Source organism: Salvelinus fontinalis, chromosome 28 (assembly GCF_029448725.1).
Source record: "Salvelinus fontinalis isolate EN_2023a chromosome 28, ASM2944872v1, whole genome shotgun sequence".
Taxonomy (NCBI): domain Eukaryota; kingdom Metazoa; phylum Chordata; class Actinopteri; order Salmoniformes; family Salmonidae; genus Salvelinus; species Salvelinus fontinalis.
The window spans coordinates 15,918,421-15,935,330 of NC_074692.1; the positions used below are offsets into that span (position 1 = coordinate 15,918,421).

Genomic DNA, 16,910 nt, shown 5'->3' on the forward strand with positions numbered 1-16,910 from the left:
GGCTGAGCTATTGTTGCTCCTAGACGTTTCCACTTCGCAATAACAGCACCTGCAGTTGACCGGGGAAGCACCAGCGGGGCAGAAATTTTGACTTGTTGGAAAGGTGTCATTTTTTTATTTTATTTAACCTTTAATTAGGCCAGTCAGTTGAGAACAAATTCTTATTTACAATGACGGCCAAGCCCTAACCCGGACGACGCTGGGCCAATTGTGTGTCGCCCTATGGGACTCCCAATCACGGCCGGTTGTGATACAGCCTGAAATCGAACCAGGGTCTGTAGTGACGCCTCTAGCACCGAGATGCAGTACCTTAGACTGCTGCGCCACTCGGTAGCATCCTATGACGGTGCCACGTTGAAGGTCACTGAGCTCTTCCCTACGGGCCATTCTACTGCCAAATGTTGGTAAATGGAGATTTTATGTCTGTGCTCAATTTTATGCACCTGTTAGCAACGGGTGTGACTGAATTAGTCAAATCCACTCATTTGAAGAGGTGTCCACATACATCCATCCAGCAGAGCTCTGATCTACAAAAGTATCACATCACATCGCCTGTGCTATTTCATCCAGATTGTCCTGATCATTATTGAAGGATGTTCATTAATATTGATAAATGGCTTTTGTCTCTTGACTGCACGAGGCAGACTGACTCAGGAATGCAATTTAATTTCATAAGTCTGTTATGTTTAGCATTTCTTTCCTGCCTGGCTTCTCACCAAAGGCTGTGAAAATGTCAACAGACAATGTGGACCTGTTTGGTAGGATGAGGAAGAGGCTCCCAGGTGTAGGGGCGGGCCAGTTGCTTCTGTGGAGGCATATCATGTGTTTTTGTTTCATCATGATATTCCCAGCTTCTCCTACCTTTCGCATACACCTCTAAGCTGCTCATTGCAAAGTGTTTTTTTTAAATTGCACATAGACCATAATCTGTGCTCAGCTCACATAGTCAGCTCTGCTGTGGAGCACCGAACCTTGCATGTACACACCTGCTGGCATGACGTGTGCACTGGGTTTTTTGGTCGTCACATATGCTGTCACATGATAACGTGTGTTCAGATCTGATTGATCGTTACCTGTGATACTCCTCGTGCTCTGAAGACTTACCAATCCTTCAGAGATATTGAAATTAAAAAGTCAATGTGTGTTTGATGCGCTGCTGCTCTCTGGTTCCCTGAACCCAGACAGAACACACCGCTAATGAGGCTGCTTGCCTGGGGTGGGATCTGATATGCCTGCCTGAAGTCATCCCCCAGTCCACCCCCACCTCCACTCTTCAGGCACTGTCTCTCCCTACAGCAACTCTTTCTGTTTTCTCATTAGGGCTCACATCTTCCAATTCCAGTTTTGGAGCAAATTAATTCCTCTTGCCTTCTTTTCACCTCCTTTTTCTCTTTCTTTCCAGTGGGTTTGTCAAAATTTTTCCCCTGTTAATTGTTTGCTGGTGTCAGCCCCATTAACAGCCCAGTGCCTGAAGGAGTCTGCAGTAGCATTAAGCTGTGCACAAGCTACATACACACAAAGAAATACTGTGGCAAGTTTCCATTTGAGATTTACACCGCTGGCAGCCGTGTCTCTCTGGGCCATGGCTCCGGCTGACCAAAGCACTTGGTACTTTTCAGCTTTCATTTACATAACAATTGCTAACTGTGATCTTTAACACCTTTTCACAAAGCAACTGTCTTGATGATGCAGAGGTTGTAGATTCTGCTCGATTCCAAGTCTGTAGTGTCACACTCCTGACGTGGAAACATAATTATTACACTAGGGCTTACATTAACATAAATCACTGGCGACACACTTGTGTGGGGTATGTCTCAGGTCGATGTGCAGCACAAAATATCCCATTTTGTCCTCCAGCCCGTGTCCAATGAATACATGAAAGAACCTATTGTTTCTCTGTAATAACACCTAAACTCAGAGTTTATTCAGGTTTGTGCATGCCATTACCTATAGACCTTAGCAGGGGTGAAAGTAGAATGAATTTCTTCCCGGTATGGGACCTTCTTTGTGTGCATGTGCTTGTCAAACCGTCATTTCAAATGGCTCCTTTACTAGGCTACCCGTGCACGTTCATCTACTCGCAACATTTCCAGCCTCCAAACAGTAATGAATGGAAATAGACCTCTGTTACACAACATACCAAAAAGTGTAATGACATTTGCCGATTGTCATTAGTCCACAACGTCTCGGCCACTCAGCTCTGCCTTGGCAAAATGTCAGTGTTCTTGTCAAACCACATCGCATTTTGGAGTGTAGGCTATACCACCTGTTTTTCATGCGGTAATTATAAATAGTGGTGTAGTAGTTTTTATATTTATAAATTGACATTCTGTTTTCGTTATTGTAATGGGCTCATGTTTTAGCAGTACGGTGTACCCCCACTATTTATTTTTCCGGGACACCGGACCACATTACTTTCATCCCTGGTCCTAAAGGATATTTAAACATGGTCCTCTGCCAGCATGCCAGAATGTTTGCTTCATAATTCTCTATGTTAAAAAATGTGTTTATTTATTAAAGGAACCATGCACGTGATCAGTGTTCTCTGTGTTGCGTGAGTAAAATGAGCACGCATTTAGCTGTTGCCATTACTTTCCTCTCACCTGCACTAATTCAAAAGTGCTTTCCTTGCCATCTTAAATAAGCATGCCCCATTCAAAAAATGTAGTACTAAGAACAGATATAGCCCTTGGTTCACCCCAGACTTGACTGCCCTTGACCAGCACAAAATCATCCTGTGGCGTTCTGCATTAGCATCAAATAGCCCCCGCGATATGCAACTTTTCAGGGAAGTCAGGAACCAATATACTCAGTCAGTTAGGAAAGCTAAGGCTAGCTTTTTTTAGACAGAAATTTGCATCCTGTAGCATTAATTCCAAAAAGTTTTGGGACACTGTAAAGTCCATGGAGAATAAGAGCACCTCCTCCCAGCTGCCCACTGCACTGAGGCTACCACTGATAAATCTACGATAATCGATCATTTCAATAAGCATTTTTCTATGGCTGGCCATGCTTTCCACCTGACTACCCCTACCCCGGCCAACAGCTCATCACCCCAAACTGTTATAGACCTATATCCATCCTGCCCTGCCTTTCTAAACTCTTTGAAAGCTAAGTTAACAAACAGATCACCGACCATTTCGAATCCCACCGTACCTTCTCCATTAGGCAATCTGGTTTCCGAGCTGGTTATGGGTGCACCTCAGCCACTCTCAAGGTCCTAAACGATATCATAACCACCATCGATAAAAGACGTACTGTGCAGCCGTCTTCATCGACCTGGCCAAGGCTTTCGACTCTGTCAATCATCGCATTCTTATCGGCAGACTCAACAGCCTTGGTTTCTCAAATGACTGCCTCGTCTGGTTCACCAACTACTTCTCACATAGAGTTCAGTGTGTCAAATCGGAGGGCCTGTTGTCCGGACCTCTGGCAGTCTTTATGGGGGTGCCACGGTTCAATTCTCGGGCCGACTCGTTTCTCTGTATATCAATGATGTTGCTCTTGCTGCTGGTGATTCTCTGATCCACCTCTACGCAGACGACACCATTCTGTATACATCTGGCCCTTCTTTGGACACTGTGTTAACAAACCTCCAAACGAGCTTCAATGCCATACAACACTCCTTCTGTGGCCTCCAACTGCTTTTAAATGCTAGTAAAACTAAATGCATGCTCTTCAACTGATTGTTGCCCGCACCCGCCCGTAGTGACTAGCATCACTACTCTGGACGGTTCTGACTTAGAATATGTTGCCAACTACAAATACCTAGGTGTCTGGTTAGACTGTAAACTCTCCTTCCAGACTCACATTAAGCTATGTTATTGACTGTACGTTTGTTTGTGTAACTCTGTTGTTTGTGTCGCTTTGCTTTATCTTGGCCAGGTCGCAGTTGTAAATGAGAACTTGTTCTCAACTGGCCTAACTAGTTAAAAAAAAATATTCATTATCTTGAAACTGGCACTGCAGATCTTGGCTCATACATGGAGAGGTTTGGTGGCTAATATATTGCCTAAAACAATATACCGTCACACTTCTTTATCCCTCTCTCCCTTTCTCTTGCCCTCCTTCACTATCAGTCTGTGTAAAATAAATCCCCAGGTATGTACCAAAAATATCAGGTACATTCACTTTTCAGTTGAGCTTTTGCACTTTTTTAAATTATACTGAAAACCCACCAGTGGGGCTCATGTCAGGGATCTGTTGGCCTTGTGAATGTGTTAATGGAAAATATGTTTTGAAACAGAACTCTAGTTAGCCTGACAGGTGAGGTCATAAATAAGCCGGTCTCCATGACACGCTAATACCAAACAGTGTTAGTGAACTGTTGCCTCTTCTGCTCCTCCTTTTCCACCTCCCCCTCTTCTTCCCCTCCTTCCTGCTTCAGGGCATCTGGCATATTCCAGTGGATGAGATTGATCGCCCTGGCAGTTTTGCATCTCATATGAACCGATCCATCGTCCTCTTGCTGGAGGTGCTGTCTCAGCTGAAGGACCACAACATACTGATCAAAGACTCTTTCATGCTCCAGAGAACCCCTGACCAGGGAAAGTAAGGATCTCTCATGACTCAACCATGTTTCTCTCAGTTTTTCATGGCAACCATTTGTTCTAGAGTTTTTGTGTGAATTTGTTCTTCTTCTCTTTCCTTTCTCTCTCTCATGTCTTAAAGGAAGTATTTGCGGGATGTGGATCGTCAGGTTTTGGCCCAGAGAGCATTTTTCCTAGCTGTAAAAGTCCTGGAGGACAATCTGAACAAACTCACAGGGGTATGCAACCAAAGCACTCTACACACTTGGAGAGGAGCTGAAAGCAGCTCCGTAGTTTATAGTTTCAGCATGCTCTTGCTTGTGTTGTGACGGGCTCTGTTCTTTCTCAGGTGTCGGAGCAGCCTTCCAAAGTGCCTGCGCCCTCCATGGGGGAAATGACAACCACGGACACGTCCAACAGGCCCAGTGCAGAGGACAGCAGTCATGCATTGCATAAGAAGCCTGAGCTCACTGAGGAACCCCAGGTCACTGCCCCAGGTCCTGACTCTGGGTCCCGGGAGACCCCTCAGACACAGCCAGCCCTGCTGGCCACAGACAGAAACAGGGGGGATCAGCAGCAGAGAACTCCATCTGGGAAGGTGGAGGCTGCTGTGGGCGAGTGGGCCAGAGCAGGGCCAGAGGAGCCCATGGAGCTGGATGCTGGCCACTGGGGGCGTCCCTCCAAGACCACAGACTCTCAGGGCAGCCAACCAGACACTGAGTCCCCCAGAACTGTTCTGGTGCCTGGGGAGAAAGTAGCTGAGAGCAGCCGCGCACCGGAGCTTTCTCTGGAGGACCTGAGCATCAGCTCCAGACAGCAGCAGCTCCAGTGCCCGGTAGCTAAGGGCCCAGTGTTAGCCAGCGGAGCAGAGCAGGGACTAGCCCAGGGGGCGCTATGCAGGCCCAGCAGGAAGAGGAAGCTCCTGGATGACGTGGAGTCAGGCGAAACTCTTCTGCTGGATGCCTACCGGGTGTGGCAGCAGGGACAGAAGGTCATGACCTACGACCTGGGGCGCATTGAGAAGATAATGTCAGAGACATACATGCTCATCAAGCAGGTATGCTGTACTTTTATGAGTTATTGGAGCAAACTCCCCTGTTTACCTTCACGTTTACAGCCACATTTCTCTCTCCCATCAACAATTGATTTATAACTGTGCCATGTCATGCACACATAATATATACTCACTGAAAAAGGAAATGGGTTTGGGAAATCCCTCTTGATATTGATTTAGCAAAGAGACCTGAAACAAAGAGGGGACTTTCCCTACTCATGCAACTGCTATAAAATACTGTCATAAGGAACCAAATAGCACACGAGACCACTTTTAGCCTAATCATCTTCACAGTGCTACATGTATTAACTAAGATATTAACACAAATAGCACTATTAATATTTACAGCTCATAATCATAAGTATAATCGTAAAAGGGCAGCAGGCATCCTAGCGGTTAAGAACATTGGGCCTGCAACTGAAAGGTCGCTGGTTTGAATCCCCAAACCGACTAGGTGAAAAAATCTGCCTGTGCTCTTGAGCAAGGCACTTAACCCTAATTGCTCCTGTAAATTGCTCTGTATACGAGCGTTTGCTAAGTGACTAAAAATGTAAAATAAGTAATTATAAGCATTAGGACATCTCACCCGAAATTTAATTGGTGTTTTCATTACATTTTGTGAATCCTGACCTAGCTAATAGGGAACTGTACAAAGTGTTTATTATTCTAAATGTCAATTATACTAAATGTCTTATTTTCCAACAGTGATGGATTTGATCATTTCCGATGAAAGGTCTTCTGTATTACGTGGGCCAGTATAATGGCTTCCGTGGATTCAGACAGAGAGAATTACCCATTTATTATTTCTGTCTTTCAAGCAGATAACACAGATTTATTGCTCACGGACTAAATGACTGGTTTCCTGTTTTTCTGAGACAACCGTTGCCTGTTTGAAAGGTGAAGGTTGTGCATTTTATTTACTTTGGTTTGTCAAAACAGCAAAATGATTTTGTGCATTGTGATTGGGACTCTTTCTAGTGCACTGCTTGTGTAGAAGCAGTCTTATGTTCTTGCCCGCTCACTGACTCTGAAGTTAAACGTAAACTTTGGATTCAGTTTGGACTTCTGTTACCTAGAACTGACACTGTTGTGTAAAGTAGGTACACAAATAGTTCTTGAGATTCAATTTGATAGACTGAGCAAAAAGGGACATTTCTATTGCAGCACTGTAACTGGAATGTTGATTTAATTTAATAATTTCTTCCACTTGCATAGCAGAACTGATCAAATAATAGAGGGATTAGTTACTTTATGTATTGCATCTGAGCCAACTTCTCCTTTGCTGTTGGCTGGCATTGAGGGTGTTGTTTGAGCACAGCTCTCATCAGACTCTAGACGCATAGCTAGTGATCAATGCTGACTGCGGGGAACCTGGTATGACATTGGCTATGTGTCAAGCCACAGAGATGGAGTGGGAGGCAACAGAGGATGGAGGGGCCAAGACTAGGCTGAAGAGAGGGAGATGGCAAGCTACTATAACCCTTGCTCTCTTTAGCTTCATTCAGTGTCACTTCTATCTCTTCTCTCTCTCTCACACGCACACTGACGGATGCTATTTTGCAAGTTAATAATATTGAAACCATTGGAAAGTGTGCTGAGACTTTGGCTGAGATTTGCTTCCCATGTTTTGCGACAAAGGAAAACTACTTTTTTCTCCTGTGGCTGGAAAGGGGTAACGTGACAGTGTGCCTTCTGACACACTCTAATAGGGCTTACATATCTCCTGAACAAAGTGAGCAAGCCTTGACACAACTTTCTTAGTACAGTTGAGTCAGTGACACTACATGCTTTTCCCTAACATGTTTCTAGTGAAGCGAAATTACAGTATTAGTGCCAAATTCTTCACCTTGCTTCTCACTTTCCAAATACAAGCCATCTCTTAGAAGTTAGCTTCTAACCCAATTCCACAAGGCTTTTGTGCAGCACAGCAGTTTTGTTTCATGTCATTGGATCTGTTTTACAGTTCAGTGATGTAGCCAATAGCCATGTTCCTCTGCCATGAATATAAAGTACAGAGCAAGAGCAGTTGGCAGGTTGTCAAAAGTTTTCGTTAGCTTTGGCTCAGCTCTAATCTGACATGTTTGTGCCCAGGCAAGCCCTCATAGGTCTGTTATGCTACTTCAGAAGAAGGAAAGTTCTCGATTAGCCCACTCCTCCACTCTACCATGCTAGGGGAGGGACTTCCTCTAAAACGTATCCAAAATGACAGCTCTCCAGTGTAACCAACCTCTGTCTCAGAGTGCTGCCTCTTGCAGTCCTCCCAGTCTTTGGCCCTCAGGTCTGCCAAGTCATTCCTAGGGCTGTTACGGTGACCGTATTACCGCCACACCGGTAGTCACGAGTCATGACCGCAGTCAAATTCCATGTGACTGTTGAGTCACGGTAACTAGGCTTCTCCAAAACTGCATTCTGATGCCACTGGATATTAGTAGCCTACCAAACTTGCTAACAGCCAGTCACTAATGGCCTGGTACTCAGCGCTCTATTATCCCTCTAATCACTATGACATCAATGCCCTTCATGAGAGCCATGTTATTCAGAGTTTGAGCGGAATAGGATCACCTGTTCCGCAACGAGAGCTAGATCATCATAGCTGGTTGATGCATGGAATTAAAGAAGTGTTCCTATAAGCCCATATATATATAGCCTATGCAATTGCGTGAGAAAACAACGTTTTGATGGCCTCTATTAAAAAGAGGATTCCATGAGCTTTCTATAGACTAGGTCTAGTATATTTATTTCTCAACTTTCCTAATATTAAGAACATTGGTTCACAACCTGAGTAGCCTACTTGGCTGGCATGAAAATGAACCGCGGGAAAAGCGTGCTACATTAGCTATTCAAGTGCATACGGATTACGTCTTTTTTCCCCTGCCACTGTTCCAACAGGTGCATGATAAGTCAAAACAAATTTGTTATAAATATTATTTAGTGTACCGTGCATTCGGTATTCAGACCCCTTGACTTTTTCCACATTTTGTTACGTTACAGCCTTTTTTTTAAATTGATTAAATGCATTTTTTCCTCATCAATCTACAAACTGTACCCCACAATGACAAAGTGAAAGATCTTTTTTAAATATTGCTAATTTATAAAAACTTTTTTACAGATACAGTTGAAGTCGGAAGTTCACATATGCCTTAGCCAAATACATTTAAACTGAGTTTTTCACAATTCCTGACATTAACTCATAGTAAAAAATCCCTGTCTTAGGTCAGTTAGGATCACCACTTTATTTTAAGAATGTGAAATGTCAAAATAGTAGAGAATTATTTATTTCTTTTATCACATACACAGTGGGTCTGAAGTTTTACATACACTCAATTAGTATTTGGAAGCATTGACTTTAAATTGTTTAACTTGGGTCAAACGTTTAAGGGTAGCCTTCCACAAGCTTCCCACAATAAGTTGGGTGAATTTTGGCCCATTCCTCCTGACAGAGCTGATGTAACTGAGTCAGGTTTGTAGGCCTCCTTGCTCGCACACACTTTTTCAGTTCTGCCCACACATTTTCTATGGGATTGAGATTGACTTTGTTGTCCTTAAGCCATTTTGTCACAACTTTGGAAGTATGCTTGGGGTCATTGTCCATTTGGAAGACCCATTTGCGACCAAGCTTTAACTTCCTGACTGATGTCTTGAGATGTTGCTTCAAAATATCCACATAATTTTCCTCCCTCACGATGCCATCTATTTTGTGAAGTGCACCAGTCCCTCCTGCAGCAAAGCACCCCCACAACATGATGCTGCCACCCCCGTTCTTCACGGTTGGGATGGTGTCCTTTGGCTTGCAAGCATCACCCTTTTTCCTCCAAACATAACGATGGTCATTATGACCAAACAGTTCTATTTTTGTTTCGTCAGACCAGAGGATATTTCTCCAAAAAGTACGATCTTTGTTCCCATGTGCAGTTGCAAACCATAGTCTGACTTTTTTATGGTGGTTTTGGAGCAGTGGCTTCTTCCTTGCTGAGCGGTCTTTCAGGTTATGTCGATATAGGACTCGTTTTGCTGTGGATATAGATACTTTTGTACCTGTTTCCTCCAGTATCTTCACAAGGTCCTTTGCTGTTGTTCTGGGATTGATTTGCACTTTTCACACCAAAGTACGTTCATCTCTAGGAGACAGAACGCGTCTCCTTCTTGAGCGGTATGACGGCTGCGCGCTCCCATGGTGTTTATACTTGCGTACTATTGTTTGTACAGATGAACGTGGTACCTTCAGGCGCTTGGAAATTGCTCCCAAGGATGAACCAGACTTGTGGAGGTCTACAATTTTTTTCTGAGGTCTTGGCTGATTTCTTTTGATTCTCCCATGATGTCAAGCAAAGAGGCACTGAGTTTGAAGGTAGGCCTTGAAATACATCCACAGGTACACCTCCAATTGACTCAAATGATGTCAATTAACCTATCAGAAGCTACTAAAGCCATTACATAATTTTTCCAAACAGTTTAAAGGCACAGTCAACTTAGTGTATGCAAACTTCTGATCCACTGGAATTAATATACAGTGAATTAAAGTGAAATAATCTGTCTAAACAATTGATGGAAAAATGACTTGTGTCATGCACAAAGTAGATGTCCTAACCAACTTGCCAAAGCTATAGTTTTTGTTGACAAGAAATTTGTGGAGTGGTTGGAAAACGAATTTTAATGACTCCAACCTAAGTGTATGTAAACTTCTGACTTCAACTGTACCTTATTTACGTATGTATTCAGACCCTTGGCTATGAGACTTTAAATTGAGCATCCTGTTTCCATTGATCACCCTTGATGTTTCTACAACTTGATTGGAGTCCACCTGTGGTAAATTCAGTTGATTGGACATAATTTTGAAAGTCACACATTTGTCTATATAAGGTCCCACAGTTGACAGTGCATGTCAGAGCAAAAACCAAGCCATGAGCTCCAAGGAATTGTCCGTAGAGCTCAGAGACATGATTGTGTTGAGGCACAGATCTGGGGAAGGGTACCAAAACATTTCTGCAGCATTGAAGGTCCCCAAGAACACAGTGGCCTCCATCATTCTTAAATTAACCACCAAGAGTCTTTCTAGAGCTGGCCGCCTGGCCAAACTGAGCAATCGGGGAAGAAGGGCCTTGGTCAGGGAGGTGACCAAGAACCCGATGGTCACTCTGACAGAGCTCCAGAGTTCCTCTGTGGAGATGGGAGAACCTTCCAGGCGGACAACGATCTCTGCAGCATTCCACCAAATCATGCCTTTATGGTAGTGGCCAGACGGAAGCCACTCCTCAGTTAAAGGCACATGACAGCCCACTTGGACTTTGCCAAAAGGCACCTAAAGGACTCTGACCTTGACAAACATTTACAAACACCAGATTCTCTGGTCTGATGAAACCAAGATTGAACTCTTTGGCCTGAATGCCAAGCGTCACGTCTGGAGGAAATCTGCCACCATCCCTACAGTGAAGCATGGTGGTGGCAGCATCATCCTGTGGAGATGTTTTTCGGCGGCAGGGACTGGGAGACTAGTCAGGATTGAGGGAAAGATGAACAGAGCTAAGTACAGAGATCCTTGATGGAAACCTGCTCCAGAGGACCTCAGACTGGGGCGAAGGTTCACCTTCCAACGGGACAACGACCCTAAGCACACATCCAAGACAACGCAGGAGTGGCTTCTGGACAAGTCTCTGAATGTCCTTGAGTTGCCCAGCCAGGGCCCGGACTTGAACCCAATTGAACATCCAACCTGACAGAGCTTGAGAGGATCTGGAGAAAAGAATTGAAGAAAATCCCCAAATACAGGTGTGCCAAGCTTGTAGCGTCATACACAAGAAGACACGAGGCTGAAATCGCTGCCAAACATGCTTCAACAAAGTACTGCGTAAGGGTCTGAGTACTTAAGTTTATTTTTAATACATTTGCAAAAATGTCTAAACCTGTTTTAGCGTTGTCATTTTGGGGTATTATGTGCAGATTGATAAGGGAATAATCAACTATTTAATCCATTTCAGAATAAGGCTGTAACGTAACAAAATGTGGATAAAGTCGAGGTCTGAACTTTCCTAATGCACTGTTTGTAAAGGCACGATTAAATCGAGAATAGTCTGATGGGTACGAATATCATCACTATATCAATGCATTTTTTAAAACTTTCATGCATCATGTAGCAAAGGCCTAATATATGTTGATACGTTTTTCTTATGACAACTAAAGTGGCCAAATAACGCTTAGCGTAGCCTATAGGCCTAGGGTCCCTGGAACAGGGTTGGAGAGCACAGAGCCCAGTGAAACGTGTTCTTATAAGCCCAGCCATTGCACAATCGCGTATGAAAACAGAGTTTTGACTTGACATTATTTAAAAGAGGATTCCAGCTTTCGCATGCTGCTATATTTATTTATTTATTTATTCATTCTTAAAATTAAGCACATTCATCCACTTTACAACCGGTGTAGCCTACCTGGCATATTAAAAACGTAACCTCCATTCACTATTTAAGTGCAGGCTATGGATGACATCAATCAAAAATAAATCCACACATATTAGTAGGCTATATGTAAAGACCAGAATTAATTCAGATGAGTCTGATGTACTTGTCAAATTGTGAATGAGAGACTGATGAAGTGTGTGCAGCCTGTGCAAGAAGCAGAGCGAGCGCATTCCTTTCATGCAACTTTTTTCAAATTGTCATTAGTTACATCATGCAGCCTTAGGCTACATATTTGAATTTCTAATATATCCTAAGGTTTGTATCACAACTAAAGTTGCATAAATAACTAAATTAAGCATACAGCATATATATTTGTTAACCGCTCAACACAATAGTGTCCCTCAGAAATCATTTTGGGAAAAATATCCTTTCCATTTTATTCAGCTATCTTCAATTGTAGTCTTCGTACTATAAAATAATGCCACAGGAATTATAAGCAAATCTTGTAATTAACTAGTGTAAATTAACTAGTGTAGCCCTCAGCCATATGGTATAGCCAGATCAGGGCTTAACGTAAGGATTACTCAGAATATGCTGTTCTGTTCTTCTGAAATAGGTAAAATGTTCTTCATATCATAGGTTGTTTCTTTAGACCTGCCTAAAAGAGACAATGGATTTATTGATGGTGTAGGCTGTATTCATTCTAGATTTTTTTCGACTTCTTAAATTGTAGATGTTCCAAAGGTCTGCATCAGTGGCTTGTAGGCTATGGGTGGACTCCCAGCAACGCTAAACTGGTTTATATTAATTAACGTCAATGACCGTGAGACTGGCAGTTATTTGCATGACAGTTACCGCCTGACAAAATGTCATGACTGTCACAGCCCTAGACTCATTCCACAGGCCATTTCCTGTGGCAGCAGCATGTTACAACCTATAGGGTTCCACCTACTGCATGTGGTCAATGCAGAACCAAACAGCGTTTACCACCACACCACCACATAATAGTATAGCGTGTCTGAGGGAGAGGTGAACCTGGAGGCTAACTTTCATGTGGCTTCCTGACTCTCACACAGACATCTACAGTTTGGCAGATAGAGAGCAGCCAGCCTTCACAGAGAGAGGCCTAATGAGGGCCGCCGCCTCCTGTTGCCACGGCCACATTCACTCTGAGAAAGGCCTTTTTCCATGTCTGTTAGCTGCCCAGAGCAGCATCAGTGGTGCTAAGGTGGCTGTGTAAACGGTGTGTTGCTCTGCTCTGATTGTCTCTGTTCTCTTCTCTTCCCGCATGGTGTGGACAGGTGGATGAGGACGTGGCGCTGGACCAAGCCGTGAAGTTCTGCCAGATACAGATGGCCACGTCAGCACAACGACAGGTATGGGGGATGACCTGGGCCACAAACACAGTGCACATACACATCAACACGAAGTACATTACATTTCATGCATATACCCTACACCTACATGGACCCCATACAAATACAACACTCACAAATGTAAACATTCAGTATGTACATACCAGTGGAGACTGCTGAGAGGAGGACGGCTCATAATAATGGCTGGAACGGAGCAAATGGAATGGCATCAAAAGACCTCCCCAATTAAGGTGCCACCAACCTCCTGTGGTACATACACTCAGTGGCCAGTTTATTAGGTATACCACCCCGTTCACGAAAATGGTTTGCTCCAACAGACAGTGAGTCACGTGGCCATGGCTTGCTATATAAAGCAGGCAGACAGGCATTGAGGCATTCAGTTACTGTTCGATTGAACGTTAGAATGGACAAAACGAGTGACCTACGCGACTTTGAGCGTGGTTTGATTGTTGGTGCCACGCGCGCTGGTGGGGCAGCAATGCAAATAGTCTGGGTAGCCATTTGATTAGCTTTTCAGGAGTCTTTAGGTTTTGGGTTTTGTCGTTCCCTCTTCACGACTGTCTTGGTGGGCTTGGACCATGTTAGTTTGTTGGTGATGTGGACGCCAAGGAACTTGAAGCTCTCAACCTGCTCCACTACAGCCCCGTCGATGAGAATGGGGGCGTGCTCTGTGCTCCTTTTCCTGATGGCCACAATCACCTCCTTTGTCTTGATCACACTGAGGGAGAGGTTGTTATCCTTGCACCACACGGTCAGGTCTCTGACCTCCTCCCTATAGGCTGTCTCATCGTTGTCGGTGATCAGGCCTACCACTGTTGTCATCGGCAAACCTAATGATGGTGTTGGAGTCGTGCCTGGCCGTGCAGTCATGAGTGAACAGGGAGTACAGGAGGGGACTGAGCACGCACCCCTGAGGGGCCCCGTGTTGCGGATCAGCGTGGCGGATGTGTTGTTACCTACCCTTATCACCTGGGGGCGGCCCGTCAGGAAGTCCAGGATCCAGTTGCAGAGGGAGGTGTTTAGTCCCAGGGTCCTTATCTTATTGATGAGCTTTGAGGGCACTATGGTGTTGAACACTGAGCTGTAGTCAATGAATAGCATTTTCACAAAGGTGTTCCTTTTGTCCAGGTGGGAAAGGGAAGTGTGTAGTGTAATAGAGATGGCATCATCTGTGGATCTGTTGGTGCGGTACGAAAATTGGAGTGGGTCTAGGGTTTCTGGGATAATGGTGATCATGTAAGCTACGACCAGCCTTTTAAAGCACTTCATGGCTACAGACGTGAGTGCTACAGGTCGGTAGTCATTTAGGCAGGTTACCTTAGTGTTCTTGGGCACAGGGACTATGGTGGTCTGCTTGAAACATGTTGGTATTAGACTGAAAATGTCAGTGAAAACACTTGCCAGTTGGTCATTTAAGAATGACGGAGGCCACTGTGTTCTTGAGGACCTTCAATGCTGCAGACATTTTTTGGTACCCTTCCCCAGATCTGTTCCTCGATACAATCTTGTCTCTGAGCTCTACGGACAATTCCTTTTACCTCATGGCTTGCTCTGACATGCACTGTCAACTGTGGGACCTTATATAGACAGGTGTGTGCCTTTCCAAATCATGTCCAATCAACTAAATTCACCACAGGCGGACTCCAAGTTGTAGAAACATCTAAAGTATGATTGATGGAAACAGGATGCACCTAAGCTCAATTTCCGAGTCTCATAGCAAAGGGTCTGATTACTTATGTAAAAGTATTTCTGTTTTTTATTTCGAATAAATTAGCAAAAAAATGTCAACTCTTTTCGCTTTGTCTTTATGGTGTGTAGATTGATTAGGGGAAAACATGAATTTAATACATTTTAGAATAAGGCTGTAAGGTAACAATGTGGAAAATGTTAAGGTCTGAATACTTTCCGAATGCACTGTATTCACCAGACATGTCACGCATTTAAGCATGTTTGGCATGCTCTGGCTCGACGCATACGACCGTGTGTTCCAGTTCCCACCAATATCCAGCAACTTCACACAGACATTGAAGAGGAGTGGGATAACATTCCACATGCCACAAACAGCCTGATCAACTCTATGCGAAGGAGATATCACGCTGCATGAGGCAAATGGTGGTCACACCAGATATTGACTGGTTTTCTGTTTTCATGCCCCTACTTTTTATTTAAGGTATCTGTGACCAACAGATGCATATTTGTATTCCCAGTCATGTAAAATCCACAGATCGATAGAACTGTAACTCAGTAAAATCTTTGAAATTGATGCATGTTGCGTTTATTTATTTTTTAGTATATAAGAAATCTAAGATTATATCCATCTCAGGGCTACAGCTATGCATTTGGTTTGCTAACTTGCTAGCTAAGTGGCTAGATGTCAAAATCAAAATGGTTACAGCAAATACATTCAATCCCCTCCTGTATGAAGATAAATAGTTTTTTTTGCATCAAAACATATCACCCCTTGTGTGCACATTGTGTCACGTTCCTGACCTGTTTTCTGTTGTTTTGTATGTGTTTAGTTGGTCAGGACGTGAGCTGGGTGGGAATTCTATGTTGTGTGTCTAGTTTGTCTGTTTCTATGTCAGCCTAGTGTCGGTTCTCAGAGACAGATGGTAGTCGTTGTCTCTGATTGAGACTCATATATAGGAGGCTTGTTTTGTGTTGGTTTTTTTGTGGGTGTTTGTTACCTGTCTCTGTGTTTGTGTTCTGCACCAGATAGGTGTGTATCGGTTTTGCACATTTGTTATTTTGTATGTTGTTTGTAGTGTTTCACTTGTTCTGGTATTAAACATGTTTAACACTAGCCGCGCTGCACTTTGGTCCTCTCCTTCACCCCTGGAAGAAAACCTTTACAGAAACACCCACCAAACCCGGACCAAGCAGCGTGGCAACGGGCAGCAGCAACAGCAGCAGCGGTGCCAGGAGGAATGGTCATGGGAGGAAATCATAAACGGAAAAGGACCCTGGGCAAAGGTGGGAGAGAATCGCCACTCTTGGGAGGAGAAGGAGGCAGCCACAGCCCAGGAGCGCTGGATTGAGGAGGCAGCACGTAAGAGAGGCTGGAAGCCCGAGAGGCTCACCCAAAAATTTCTTGGGGGGGGGCTAAAGGGGCGTTTGGCGAAGCCGGGTTGGATACCTGAGCCAACTCCCCGGGCTTACCGTGGAGTGAGAGGGCGTCGTACTGGTCAGACACTGTGTTATGCGGTAAAGCGCACGGTGTCCCCAGTACGCGTGCTTAGCCCAGTGCGGGCTATTCCACCTTGCCGCACTGGGAGGGCTAGGTTGGGCATCGAGCTGGATGTCATGAAGCCGGCCCAACGTATCTGGCCTCCAGTACGTCTCCTCGGGCCGGCGTACATGGCACCAGCCTTACAGGTGTTGTCCCCGGTTCGCCTGCATAGCCCAGTGCGGGTTGTTCCACCTCGCCGCACTGGCAGGGCTACGGGGACCATTCAACCTGGTAAGGTTGGAGAGGCTCGGTGCTCAAGAGCGCGTGTCCTCCTTCACGGTCCGGTATATCCGGAGCCACCTTCCCGCCCCAGCCCAGTACCACCAGTGC

The 16,910-nt window shown here is 44.6% G+C and overlaps 1 pseudogene; it reads left to right on the top strand.

Annotated features, from left to right (window-relative positions):
• LOC129825900 (calcineurin-binding protein cabin-1-like) overlaps positions 1–16,910 on the top strand; it is a 100,113-nt pseudogene that overhangs the window by 60,028 nt on the left and 23,175 nt on the right.